Source organism: Phodopus roborovskii, unplaced genomic scaffold (genome assembly GCF_943737965.1).
Source record: "Phodopus roborovskii unplaced genomic scaffold, PHOROB, whole genome shotgun sequence".
Taxonomy (NCBI): domain Eukaryota; kingdom Metazoa; phylum Chordata; class Mammalia; order Rodentia; family Cricetidae; genus Phodopus; species Phodopus roborovskii.
In genome coordinates, this window is record NW_026126651.1 from 9,733,658 (window position 1) to 9,748,406 (window position 14,749).

At 44.1% G+C, this 14,749-nt stretch overlaps 1 protein-coding gene across 2 annotated transcripts in view; it reads left to right on the plus strand.

Moving 5' to 3' along the window:
* Gabrb3 (gamma-aminobutyric acid type A receptor subunit beta3) overlaps positions 1–14,749 on the plus strand; it is a 216,218-nt gene that overhangs the window by 40,467 nt on the left and 161,002 nt on the right. The window lies entirely within an intron of this gene.

A 14,749-nucleotide genomic window follows, 5' to 3' on the forward strand; every position in this document is an offset into this window, starting at 1 on the left:
TCTTGTAGCAGGTTGTGGGAAACCTTTGGACACGGGGACAAGATGATAGATGTAGGGCTAGAGGGGAGAGTAATAGGTCATTCCACTTCCAGCCAGAGCTTCCTCAGCTTCCTTCTCCACTGAGATATGAGCAATCAGTTCCACACCCCTAATGACATCCACAGAAGCTGGTTCTTTGGCTATGCCTTCCCTTCATGATAGACTTTGTCCCCCGGGCTATCAGCAAGAATACATTCTTCTTTATGTAGCTTTGCTGTATGTCTGGTCACCAAGATGAGAAAAGCCACCAGTGTACACTCATATCTGAGGAGAAAACTACTTTCCAAGCCTCCTAGTGGATGCCCGAAGCCAAGAACATTATTGATCCCCGGTTTACATACAATGTTCCCCATATATATATATGATAAACTTTCACCTTCTCCCTTAAAGAAATCACTTCATGATTTCCCTTTTGGTGTATTCCAATCGACAACTTCACTAGTTTAATGCTCTGGGACCATTGTTAAGAAGAAATTTTTTAAAAAAAAAGCAATTTTAAAATCAGTCCTGAAATACTTTCCGGAGGTTGGACATGAAAATGTCCACACAGACTCATCTGTGGTCTGCCGTTGATGGTGCTGGTTGTGAAGGTCATGGGACTTTTAGGATGAGGATTCTTGCTGGAGGAAGTACATCACTGGCTGTGATCTTTGAGTGTTTGTAGCCTTATTCCTCTTCCAATGTGCATGTGATTTCTCTTGAGTTCTGTATCTGCTGCCATGGTTACCCGCCATTATGGACTCCCCTTCTTAAATCATGAGCCAAAATAAAAGTTTCTTCTACAATTTCCTTTTGGTCACGGTGTTTTATCACAACACAGACGTTTACTAACATACGCCTTGATAACCCGTGTATAACTGAGGTGGAAGCTTCCATTCTGCCCCATCTTGCATCTGTTCAGTGCCAAATAAACACACGGAGGCTTATATTAATCACAAACTGTTTGGCCTCTTGCTCAGTCTTATTACTATCTAGCTCTTAGAACTTAAACTAGCCCATAATTCTTATCTATGTTTAGCTATGTGGCTTGGTACCTCTTCTCAGTAAGGGGATCTCATCTTGCTTCCTCTGCATCTGGCTGGCAAATGCATCTCCGCCTTTCCTCTTCCCAGAATTCCCCAGTCTGGTAGCCCCACCAAGACATCCTGCCTGGCTACTGGCCAATCAGTATTTTATTAAACCAATATGAGTGAGAAACCTTTATGGTGAACAAGAGCATTATCCCCCATCAGCTGGAGATTCTAGCATGGGAGCACAGTATGTGTGCACTGGAGGCAGGGAATATTCAAGTCTCAGGCAGGGATGAGGAGCAGAACAGAATGAGATGTCAGTGTTCTCTGAATAGTGAACAATTGGAAAATTATAAACCGTTTATTTCTGGAATTTTACATTTAGTGCTTCAGACAGTGATGAGCATGGGAGACAGAAACTTCAGACGTAATGGTGTGGTTAAGAACACCACCGTGTAGAGATGGAACCCTGTTCTGGCATCTACAGTCCTGCCTGGCTGGAGCTGATAACAAAAACACCCATGCAAACGAAGGTTCAACATTCTGTGGAGCTGGTGGGATTGGAGGACCAAGATGTCTCGGGGAGGCCTAACTGCTGAGGTGGGATTGGCTATGCACCTGGGAAGGCTAAGGGGGAAAGTAGGCAGTGTGCAAGAAGAAAGAAACTTACAGCACAGATGCCAGAAACTGCTAGGTTTGGAGTGCAACTCAGTGGTAGAGCTTTTGCCCAGCATGGGACACTCGGGGTAAGAGCTCCTACAATGTCAAACAGATAACCAAATAGCCAGAGTAAACTTTTCTGTGAGAAAGTAAAGCTAGAACAGATCCACTTTGGATCCAGCAGGGAGAAAAAATTGAGAGTGTGAGGAAGTACAAAGCATGGCTCCTCATGGGAAGCTTTAGGATTCTGGTTAGCCGATGGCTTCTATTGCAATTGCAGTCAAAGGCTCCAGGCTTCCAAAGACTCCAGCTATTACCCTTGTGCCATTGTAGAGCATGGCTAGAGATCTGGTTTTAGCAAGTATTAGGTAGCTCAGAAACTATACTACAATGCTCCTTGCCCTCCTCAAGTCCAAGGGACCTAGAAGGGGAATGAGGAAACGATGACTGGACAGGGGCATGAGGCAGGTTATACGGAAGGACATCAAGGCCTATTGGTCTACAGACCAGCTAGAGGCAGGTGTGCTCAGTGTTCTCCAGATGGATGTGGCCATGCAATGGTTGCCCCTCATCTGTAGGTTTTTCTAGTGGCTTGAGAGACCTAGTGGATGCCTGAAATCTGCAGATGCTGGCAAGTATATGTTTTGTTTTATTTTCTTATCACTATATACCTATGTTAAAGTTTGACTGTAACATATGCACAGTTAGCTATTAACAACAATGGCTAATAGTGAAATTGTTATAAGCGCAACGTTACAAAAATTGTTGAAAACATAGGAAGTTTTTTTATTTCTTGACACATATTACAGATACCTCACAAGGTATGATTCCTGAGCTGCTAATTTTGTCAGGACGTGAAAGACCCAGAAAGACCATGGGAACAGATGAGATTCTGGAACATTACTGAATCCAGTGTGTGTTGCTAGCTCAGGAAGGCACAGATGTGGCATGTTCATTAAGTTGGAATATGGTCTGTAAATTATTAATACTGTGGTACTAATGGGGATTTTCTGGTTTGGATGATTTTATTTAGTCAAGTAAAATGCTAATATTTGAGGTGAAATTTATCTTGCTGTTTTGGACTCATAAGCTTGTTTGAATAGTGTGTGTGTGTGTGTGTGTGTGTGTGTGTGTGTTTTAAGCATCAAAAATAGCTGAAGTTATAATTATAATTAGTCCCAGTTCAGTTGTTTGAAACCACTCACAACCCACAGAAATCCAGACTGACTTCTGTTTACTTGCCAGATGTCTGTTGAGTCCTCATCCTAGGCATGGTAACAGGTACCATGAGGACAAGAAATGGTAGGGAATGGGCCTGTTCTCCAAAAGGGTGCATCTCCAGATCACTCAAGGCTGGGTGTGTGCCAAGTGACTGTGATTACATCACAGGCTGTAGTGGGGTAAAGGAAGAGCCATTTGTTTCGTGTGTTAGAGTACCTTTACATTGGGAAGAGCAGGCTTTCAGAACATGTAGCATTTAAAAAGGTGGGCAGTAGGCTCCTGGGCAGGAGGAGAGTGTGAGTGAAGAGCTTTGTGGAAGCAGAGGGATGTGGACTTGGGAAGTCTGACTGGTTGACTAATACCTGCAAGAGTAGCATGACTTGTAATCGGATTGTGGCAGATGAAGAAATGTGTGCGTGCGTGCATGCGTGCGTGCGTGCGTGCGTGCGTGCGTGTGTGTGTGTGTGTGTGTGTGTGTGTGTGTGTGTGTGTGTGGTCACTGAGTTGAGGGGGATTAGGGGCAGGGGAAGGGAAGAGTGTCCTGTAGATTGTGTAGATTGTTAAAGAGCTTGCCCGTGATGCTGTAGTGGGATTTTAACATGGTGTTATTTTTGTTCTGATGTGTTTACTGAAAAGAAATTTAGAGGACTCAGATATACATACATACATACATACATACATACATACATACATACATACATATGTATTCTCTCAGCCATTTTCTCAGTTCCTTTACAGAGCCCTGGGAACACTGGGACTAGGAATGCAGAGAGATGTAAAAGTAGGCAATGATCTCCTCCTTCTGTTTAGCAGTGTGCATGTCATGCTCCTGGGGTCTGCACCATCTCCCAGCAAAGCCTTACACTTTACAAGCTGACAGTTCAGAATGCTTTGGTCAATGAACTGGAATGTCTGGGAGGTTTCATGGGAGCAGGGCCAGTTCTTGTTAGGCTGGGAACTGGTTCACATATGCACATTGCTTTTCATCTGTAAGTTCAATTCAGCATCTATCCGCACAGACATTCATATGTGCATGAAGATAATTGTTTGAATTCAACCCTAGGAAGTCATTCATTGCAAAACTATAGTAGATAAATGCCTAAACTTTCCTAGGCATTGGTTAATCTAGTCAGCCCATACTTAGCATCATGTAGAATGAGAAAGAGTGTCTTCAACAGGCAGATGATAACATCCAAAAGGCTTGTATCACTTTATCACAGGTCTGCTTATTATGTAGAAACATGCTCAGAGTACACACATTTTTTTTGTTCCTTTGTAAGCTTGTAAGAAGCAAGTGTTGAAATCCATTTGATGAATTTCACCTGTAATTTGAGGATTTCCCATGTATTTTCTGCTATGTGTGCAAACCCCAAGACTTCCCTGTCAGGCTTTTATCGGTGTCTTTGCTCATCATGAAAAGAAGTTGAAGTCTTCTCAAGGGTCAGATATGTGTCCTCATTAGTATCCTCTACTTCTTGTCTAGGAGTGTTAAGCTCTGTCTGTGTACTGATGCTGGAGAACTATGAGTCTTTTCAAGGGGAGGTCATAAGTCTTGTTGAGTAGCATTGTTAAAATCTCTCCAAATGTCTGCAGGTGGACATTTAGATTATGAAACTGAAATGACTGAATTCACACTCAAGGGGTGAATGGTGCAGTCTAGCATAATGTGAAGGTTACAGGTCCCTATGACAAAGCAGTGCACTCCTAAGACAGCAGCAACTATTGTAGTGCAGAGGGAATCAGTAGGGTGGTAAGGCTACTTGGGCACGTGGGGATGGAAGAGAGTCCCATTTGAAGAAGTACAAGGCATTTCACAGGTGCCATAAAACCCAAACTTGTAGGCCTCTATCTAGTTAAAGTAGTGAATTGCCTTCTCTCAGGCCTTTGTTCCCCGTCTAGAATCAAGTGTTGACCAGAGTCCTGTAGAGCTGCTGATGCTGCCACAGTGGAGACCCTCAGGTGACTCACACTAGACATTGCTGATGCAAACTAATGCAGGATCCCGCTTCAACCCAAATCATAGTAAAAACCAAGGAAGAGTTCAGTCACTTTCGATTTCTACATGCCATTGCTTGGCTTGTTTTCCACCTGTGGTCTGTTTCATCAACACACTAACTGGCCCAAAGGACTAACCAGCCAGAGAGCCTCGGTGTCCGTATAAAGGTCTTTCTGTGCCCTCTACATTCTTAAAACTTATAAAAGGAAGCTAGCTAGGAACAAAGAGAAAATTACATTTACTTGAGTTAATTAAGTTTGTAATCCTGGAAAACAGAGATTCAGTGATCTTAAAAAATGTGCTGTGAGATCAGTAATGCCATTTATCCCTTTAAACCCTAAGGAGGTTGATAGCTGCATCATGCTAGGAATCATATTGGTGCTGGAAAAAAAGGAGCTGGGGTATGTTCTCAGGCTGATAATAGTTGGGGAAGAATTTCCTTGGTGTTAATCAGCAGAGGTTAGTCATTTTTTTGCAGCCCACCCTGAGGATTTAACTGATATGCCAGTGACTTTCAACAGTGACCTCCTGACTGTATTTTAAGTTGCCCTGGATCAATGCTGTTCCATTTTGTTACTTCTCCTTGATGTAAATACAGTCCAGTGACCCGGAGAACTCCATGACACAGCCTTAGGCTTCCATTCTGTTGGATGCAAACCTTTTAAGTGAGGAGCCCCATAGCTCAGGTCAACAACCAGCCAGGCTGAATGAGACCCAGCCTACTTGTTTACAAGTTTTCAAGAAGTCTCCAGTGTCATGCTGAATGTTCTAGGAAATAGAACAAAGCATCTGACCAAAGATAGAGGAACTGAGTGAAATCACAGAAGCTTAAGATGCTTAAGACATTTAGACTGGCTCATGCATTAAAAATTAGAATACAGCCCAACGTAAACAGTGCAAATTCTTTTCCAAATGATATTGAATAGACGGAAAATTGAGTAGGTGCAGAGCAACAGTTAGAAAAATAACCATGTGATGACATCTAGTAGCATTATCGGAACAAGTCCCAAGAAACCTGTCTTCCTTCGTTGTTTCTATGAAGTCTATGGAGACACAGCAGGGCAGCTGGGATCTGTTTGCTTTCCTAGTATCTGAGCTGGCTCTTCTCGGAGCCTCGTGTCATGGTTAATGATGCTCAACAGGGAGTGTTGGGCATTTGGGGTAGGCTATGTTTCCATTCTTTTATTATTATTATTATTATTATTATTATTATTATTATTATTATAGCATAGGTTCTTCTTCATGTCAGGAAAGCCAGAGAGGAAAGCCAGTATCCTCTCTGCTTTGTAGGTTTTAGCTGAAGCAGCCCCATGTAATAAAAGACAGAGAAGTGAGAAAAAAATATAGTTTAGTAGCATGGATATCTGGTGTATTCCGAGGAAATGCTTAGAGAAATTATAAAGTTTTGAGCTGAGTCCTGGGTGTCCCAGGATTCAGGCTTGTAGACCATTTTCTCTGAAACAGAGAGGAAGGTGAGAGAGGCCTTTGCATGAAGGTGTCCAGGAAAGCGCGTAACAAGGGTAGGGCTATTCTTTTATGTGGGTTCAGACGATCCCTTTCTTCTGGTGCAGAGTGGTAGGTGCCCTACAAATGAATGAGTTCCTGTAGAGCTGTAGATTTCTCCTAGGAAAGTTACTTCTACTCTGTCTCTGCAGTCCTTCAGGCTAAGGATTTCCAAGTCATTCCTGCAACAGAGGCTCAGATCTTAGTGAAGAGGACAACGGCTCTGCCCCTCTGTTCTCTGATCTCACCATCTAACAACATGGGTGTCACCTGGAGCCTGCCAGTGTCCGAAGGATCCGAAGGAGAGAGCATCAGACCTTGGCGATGCCAGCTGGCATTTATGACACGTGCAAATCCCAGGCCCTGTCTTCTTCAGCGCAGTCTGGTTTCCATTTATCATGGAGTGTTTATAATTTAGTCTACTATGAAGTTGAAAACCTTTGAGTTCTTTTGGGTAAAGAGACTCTTCAGAACTGAAAAATGTCATGTTCCACTGAACTTGACGTTTCTATGTTGTATTTGCATTTTATCATTATTCCTTTGGCCTGCCACCAAGTACTATTTCATTTTCCATCTTTAGGAGTTTTGCTTCCATCCGAAGTAACTGGACATCTTCAGGGACTGTGTATGTAGCTCACTATTATGAGTAAGGCTTCAGAAGAAGCAACACTGTCCACGAATGGAGGAATTCTCAGCATTCTTAATGGGGGAAAAATGTTTGCCGTCTAAAGAAAAATCTACTGTCTTTTGATGGAAAATATCTCAGACAAGAAAAGTGATAACATTTGAAACTATGTCTTGGTGTCATGGTACTATAAACAGACAGGGGTGGCTTCTTCTTGTGATCAAATCTCAGTCACATTGAGTTTCTAAGTTATGCAGTGGTTGAAGTGTGATGATCTCTGAGCCAGGAGGCAAACACTGACCAGTGCCAATTGACATAGAAAGCATGTAATATGGATGCTGGCTTGGGAATAGCCAATCTGATTATGATATTCAACTGTTGGGTCCATGGTTGTATTTAACCATTTCTTTCCCCCCTGTCTATGGTACTTTGATCTGGTTTGTGGATGTCATCACAAGGGCTAGCCATCCTGAAGGCAGTTGAGACAACCTGATTTATTTCATGTCAGAAACAGTTGTTAATTTGGGACAATATGCTACACCAAAAGACCAACACCTGACATGTTTTAAAACACTGCATTTGAATGTGACTATCACAATTCGAAGCTGAATGTTTGAAACTTAGCTCTTACACATGGATGTTGCATAATGGATCGTGGTAAAGTGTACCGTTTGGTTATTAGAGATAGTTTGAATCTTATCATTGTGCCCTGCACTTTTCTTACAATGGTTTCACATCCAGTTTGAAATGTGAAATGGAAGCCAAGCTTAATCCATCTGAAGGAGGGGGTCAAGCTAGTGTAGCAGTCCGGTCAGTGCTTGAGTGGCTCTCTAGAATGGTCTTTGCTTTGTAGTTGGCCCTTCATCCATGCAGCAAACAGGCTCGGTGTCATTTCATATACCTTGTGCTGAGTGAACCCTGCAGAAATGGATGAAAGCAATTCTGGTTCCCACATGCCTCTTCATTGTTGAGTATGGTGTTCACAGGTGGATGTGAAAAGGGGCAGTCACCTGACAGGAAGCTGGAGGAAGGGCCTAGTGATGAGGAAGGAACAGGATTCTCAGGCAGAGAAAATTACTTCTCTCATTGGTGGGCTGCTGTGTGGCTGGGAGCTGACTGCCAGTAAAGCGGCTTAATAAGGATCAGGATAAACAATTAGGCCGAACAGATGAACAGATGTTTATTTAGGGAGAAATAACTTACAACATAAGACAGGTGAACACCAACAGGTTCCTGCTTCCAAGAATTCCTCTGGATGTCCTCCTGTCCCTGTGCAGCTGGCAAGAGACTGCTCTCCTGTGCCTCCTCCGACTTAGTTCCCCAGGTCACTTCCGCCCCTGGCTCCACCCCCCAATGGGTGTGGTCAGTGCCACAGAAGGAGACAAAGTGAATACCCCCCAAATGCCAGGCAGCATGTGTGGGTGCATGGAGGGAGGCAGATTGGTGATGTGGGTCATACCTATTCACATCAAGCTTGCAAGCTGGGCCAGGGTGTCAAATTTTGGTTGTGTGGAAGCCCTGAGGTTCACAGCTTTGGGAATAAGGGGATTAAGTTGGCATTTTTGGAAGATCCTGCCGGCTACCTACCTCATAGAGGATGGCAGAAGGTGAATAGTGTTCTGAAATTTAAGGCAGTTACAAATATTCAAAGACTCCTGTCAGAGAAGAAAGTGTATCAGTGGACCAGTGCACAAGTGAGTACAAAAAACAATGGACATATTTTGCAATGTCAGCATGCTTTTTAAAATGAATACATGCGTACTATGAAGCTGTCCTGACTTGTCCTTTGTTCATTCTTGCTTTTCACTGGGAGTAGTTCTCAGAGGAATGCAGTCTTGTTTTTGTTTTGTTTTGATATATATGCACAGGACTAAGAACTTCCAGAAAAATTCATTTAACACCATATTGTCATAGGTCATTAGGATGAGACAGTTTCAGGATCTTGTTTTTATTTTCCAGTATGGTTGGGAGAAATGCATAGGTTTGCATGATTGAGGACTCAGCATTCAAAATGGCTGACGGGCAATCTCACTTAGAGCCCCTGAGAAATCTCTGCCTTTAAAATGCTTGGATATGCCTGTGGAATCTTACAGATGCCTGCTGACTTAATGGAATACCACCTAGGAAGAGTGATACCCACCCTACTGGGAAGAGGGCTCTACCTAACAGGACAGCAGGAGAGATCGTGACCAGGGAAAGAACAGTATGCACCAAAACAGAAGGCTGAAGCCTGATATACATTCAGGGAGAGAAAGATAGATCTTCAGTGTGTGTGTGTGTGTGTGTGTGTGTGTGTGTGTGTGTGTGTGTGTGAGAGAGAGAGAGAGAGATATAGAGAGAGAGATCTCCTGACCAATTAACAGATCTGAAGAGAATATTAAAAAAGTAAAAACAGAGTTCCAGATCTGAATGGGCCATACTAAGTAAAAAATGATTCAGACAAGGATTAGTGGAGAGTTTGGGATGACATCTGTGGTCATGTGTTGGATGCTTAAGCTCCAGCTATATGTTTCTGGCATTTGGAAGTAATGAGAATACTTCCAATTGGAGGCAATTGCGAATAATGATGGAATGAGGGTAAGGGTTCAGAACAACATGAGAATGAGGTATCAGAGTTGACAGGCCTGACTTGCCATGTGGTACCCTCCCTTACATTTTGACAAGTCATGAAGGCCCAAGTTGTCACTGAGCAAATCCAAGTGCCATGATTTTGAATTTCCAGATATAAAACCATGAGCTGAATAAACTTTTTTTCTATTTGATCATCTGCCTGTTCTACTGTGCTCTGTTATATAAACAGAAACCCAGCCATGACAGGATCTTCTGGAATCTACACCGTGCCCGATAGGGTAACAAGTGAGTTGGCTAAAGTGCCCGGATTATGCAGTGAGCTCCATAACACAACACCCTTTGAGGTCCTTCAGGATTAGAAGCTCAGAATAGCTGAGTTGTGGTTGTGCATTCTCTCTGAAGGCAGAGGCAGGCAGCTCTTTGAGATCAAGGGTAGCCTGATCTACAGAGAGAGCTGTAGGACAGACAGTACTACACAGACAAACCCTGTCTTGAAAAAAAAAAAGAAACAGAAAAGAATCTCAGAAGTGAAGGCGTCAGAACCAAAAGATTCTTGTAGTTTGCCTGGTGTCCTCATGAGTGCTTTGAGGAGTCGAAGGCAGAGGTGGGTAACTATGGAGGGTCCCTAGGGGAGACGAGATTTATTTGCAAGTCGATATGTAGAGAGCTGTGACAGAAGGTCACCTGCTGGTAGGTTTCAAGGCTGGAACAGCAGAGGCGGGATTTGATCTTATTCGTTTGGAAACACCTAGCATTGTGCAAGTTCTCTAGGCATTTGTTTTCCAAGGCAGTTAAGAGGCTAAGTTATGATGGTGTGCCATTTACCTTTACTGATGGGATAAGTTATGAGAAGCATGCTGTTAGATGATTCCATCCTCTTGAGAATACACTGCTGTAACTCTGTCATGTGTGCTGTCTGCAAAGCCACTACTGTACTGAACTGTTGGAGTGTGCTACATGGCCATGACCAGTTCTTAATGGTGGAACAGAGGGGAAGGACTGAGTGACTTGGGTATGGTCTTGCTGAAGTACAATAGGAAGGGCTGGATGACGCTGAAGCCTTTGGTTCTCTCAATGATGGTGATCTTGAATGCATCCTCATCAGCAACTTGCACATTCTTACTGAACCTGCTTTGATAAGACACCCTTTCATTACCCCTTAGGGTAGATTGCCCCTTCCAGGTTAGCATAGCCTCTATACACACAAAACTTGGCCGAAGAAGATAAGCAGATTGCATTCAGTTGCTGAAAGCTGTTTTCCAGTTTGCACCCTCTGAGGAGAAAAATCAATCATAGTCTTAGCATTGTGAAGATGAGTATTTCCTGTTTCCTTCCCATGAGTGAGGATATTGATCTATGAATGTGTAACCTAGGCTACACGTATTTGATTAGGAGGTATGGGAATTCCTATAGGCTCAGCTTGCCATTCAACTGAAGAATTGCCTCCACTCTGTCTTGTGTTCTTACCACGGCCTGTTCCCAGTGCATTTGGGTTTTCTGTCTGGAAAATGTAGCCAGACTATCACTTTCAAAGCAATCTGCAGAATGCTGAAGTTGCATAAGGAATATCCAATGGTAGGCAGAGGACAATTTAATAGTTTATCAGCAAAGGGACCATTTCCACATATGGTAGCAACGGTCTCTCAACATGAGCACACTTGAATAATTAACTTTCCATGAGGTTATCCCATCACCATAGGACTGACCCCACCAACACTGTGTATACTGATAGCTATAGTTCACTGCTATTTCTATTCTTGTGTCAAGAGAAGATTCCATGAGATCAGTATTTGTAAGAGGATAATGTTGATACAGCTGCAAGAAGAAACATTTCCTGGTAAACATTCTATCGTTGTGTCCCATGTGCAGACCTTAGAGATGCTTCTGAGAACCTTCCAGATTCATAGTTGACTTTGCCTCAGAAACAGTGGCAAACAACAACCCTTTGATGCCTTCTCTAGACCTTTCTGGCTTCTTAAAAGCCAGCTCCTGCCTTCCCCTGTTTATGCCTCCTGAGCTCTCTTAATGGAAGACTCTGAAAGCTTGCTGGTCTGGGAGAGCAATGACATTCTTTCTCCAGCTTACCTGGGTCCCCAGTGGCCTTCCCATCCTCCCTTTGCCCACTCATGACCTCTTCATGTTCTTTGCACATAATATGCACTTGGCTTTTCTATGAGGGTGCCATGTGGCTAAGTGTGTTTTTCTCAGGCTCCCTTTTCAAAATGTATTTTATCATCTTGAGGCAGGTAATGGGTATTTTTTCTTTGCTCTTCTGAAAACACAAGGTGTGGGTCTCATATTTGACCCTGAGTACTGTTTACCAAATTTCTGTGAGCCAAGACTATTCCAAAAGCATGTCATGACAGTAGTGCTAGATATTGGGCATTGCAGTTTAGTCATCAAACACCAATGCCTCTGCGTGTTTTGCCTCTTCTCCCTCATAACATCTCTAAAGGTCGGCGCTACTTTAGAGCTCTCTGTGGAAGAGAAGCAGAGGGCTGCAGTGATTAAGGAAAGTGCTGAAGATACCCCACACATCCTCCTTGGCTGAGCTTTCTGGGTGTTGGAACAGAAAAACAAGTCCACGATCATTACCTTTGTCCCTGGTGCTTGGATGTGTTAGAATTTCCGTCTGGGCCACTGTCCCTGCGTCCGCCGTCTCAGCCCTTCAAAGGGAAGCTGACTTCTAGCATACCTGCATCAGGCATCTTGGAGCCAGACTCCTGTGCCTCCTCATGGGTTTAGGACTCTGCTGCCTTTGCAGCATCTCTGCTGTGAAGAGATCTTAAGTGCACACAGGATAGCATCCCCCTCTCCCTGTCCATTTCGCAGGTGGGGTGGAAGTGGTGTTATCATCTTCCCTAGAACCACACACTCTGACAAGCACCAGCCACTCCAGCCGTGTCCCTGAGTTGGCCAAGAACTCCTCTCATTAACCCTGATAGGGATCATCTTTCTGAACCCTCCTTCGTCATTGGTGCCTCTTTCCTCGCCTTCCAGACCATTCCTCCATCATCACTCTTGGATCATATCTCTTGCCACACCCCTTGGTAACACTGCATTCAGGCTGGCAGTGTTGTCCAGCTTCACACGAAGCAACCACAGAGGTTTCAGCATGCCTTCCCCTGGGCTACCCTCTGGTCATTTCCTATCTTTGCTCTGGCAATGGTCGTCTCTACTCCCTGTGTCTTGGTTGATAGGGTGTGGTGGCTCTGAACCCCATATTGCCGCTGCCAGCTTTCTCTCCATCTTACCTGGAACCACTCCCCATACCCCTGCCTCAGCATTGCTCCAGCTCATGTGTCTGCTCTCTCCTGATAAGCAATCTGCCATGGTCTATAAAACCACAGAGTCTCTGCCCTGCCTCCCCAAGGTCAGTGCTTGGGCACGGTGCCCACTCTCTGCTTCCCTTCAGCTTCTCATCTCTGATATCACCTGCACACGGTTGACAGTGCTCACACAGAGGACTGGCTACTGTCATTTCTGAGTAATAGATTTGTACCAAATGAACACCAGGAGATTGGAACACTGTAAAAGTACAGTGTCTACAATAACACTCCATTGGCTCCTAGCTCAATTTTCTCTGTAGTCCTGGTCAGGATCCTGGAGAGGCTGCCAGCTCTATCTGCACGGCTTCTGACTTCTCTCATCATTTCTGTCAATGCCATGCCTACCAACAGCTTCATTGTCTCCCTCTGGACCCAAATAACTAGACAGGATGTTACTCTTCCCTTTCCCTGCTCCTCACTTGAACACTGCAAATATATTTTTTCCTTCTTTTTCACAAACTTCATCACTCCACCCTTTGCCAACTCCGTGTTCAAGTCCTCGACCTCATCCAGTGTCAGCCTTCCCTGAATCCTGTACTCCATGCTGGTGGGTTTCCTGATACATCACACATGCACAGGTCTGTGTTTCTTCCCAGCATGCTCTGCTTCTATTCTGCATTAGGACTTTCGTCAACATTCAAATTCTCTATTCAGTTACCTCTTACTTTGCTGCAATTTCCTACTGTTTAAGAGTGTCAAGATTACATGATTTTTTGTTTATTACTTTCTGTCCTCTCCCCCATCTGAATATGATTCACCGAGGCAGGTGGCTTATGTCGCTTCCTGTTGCCATGACAAAGGAAACAATTTCTTTTCTCCCCACACCCAACAGCCACTCACAGTGGCAGTTCTGCTGTTTCGAGGGCTTTGCCTTCTAAGGCCCAGAACAATGTGGATTGGTGATAGGCACTGGATGTGGGAGTTAATGTTGGCAAGGCCAGGCTAGAGCCTGTCAAAACTGCTGTCACAGAACATGGCAGAATTCTTTTCTTATGAGGACCGTGAAGCGAATGGAAAATGGCCCGCTGCATCTGTCGTGAAGCTGTAGGATCTGTGATCCACCCCAGTGTCCAGGTGTCAGGGAGCAGGCAGAGAAGCACATCCTTACATGGGGTATCTGCAGAGAAAGCGGGCACCACTAGGAAATACATGTTCAAATCCCATCTCAAGGTCAGTGACCATCTTCATAAAAATGGAGCTCTTGGCCATCCATATTCAAGATACTCTCAGGAACATCTTCAAGAAAACAGGGATGCAAGTCATTACCTGTTTTCGTTAACCCAGACTAATAAAGTTGATCCTGGAGGATTTATGGTGGAATCCACTTGGCATAGAAACTGGCTCGATGTTAATGTGGGTTTTTTTTTTTTTTAAATAATTTGTGTGTGTGTGTGAATTGACAAAATACTGAGATTATGAGGTGTCAATGCACCACAATCAAGAGCTCATGAGATATGAGTAAAATGAGTGATAAAAGGAGTCTCCCAGGTTAACTGAGGGATGGAAGAAGAGAAAAAAATACTCCACTGTGATGGTTTGAATCTTAAATAATTCCACAGACGCGTGCTAAATAATGGGCTGTGGTTCTGCTGGGCAGGAGGGAAACCGTGGAAATGGGGCTGTGTGGGTGGAAGGACATTCCCTGTGGGCATTGTAAAATGGGCGCAGTCCCCAGCCCCTCCTCGCTGCCCCTTGTTTCCCAGCTGCATGAGGCATGTGTGCACTTTTGCTTGACCATGCCTGTCTGGTGGTGAGCCAGATGGATATGGAACTGTGGCCAAAGTAATCTTTCCTC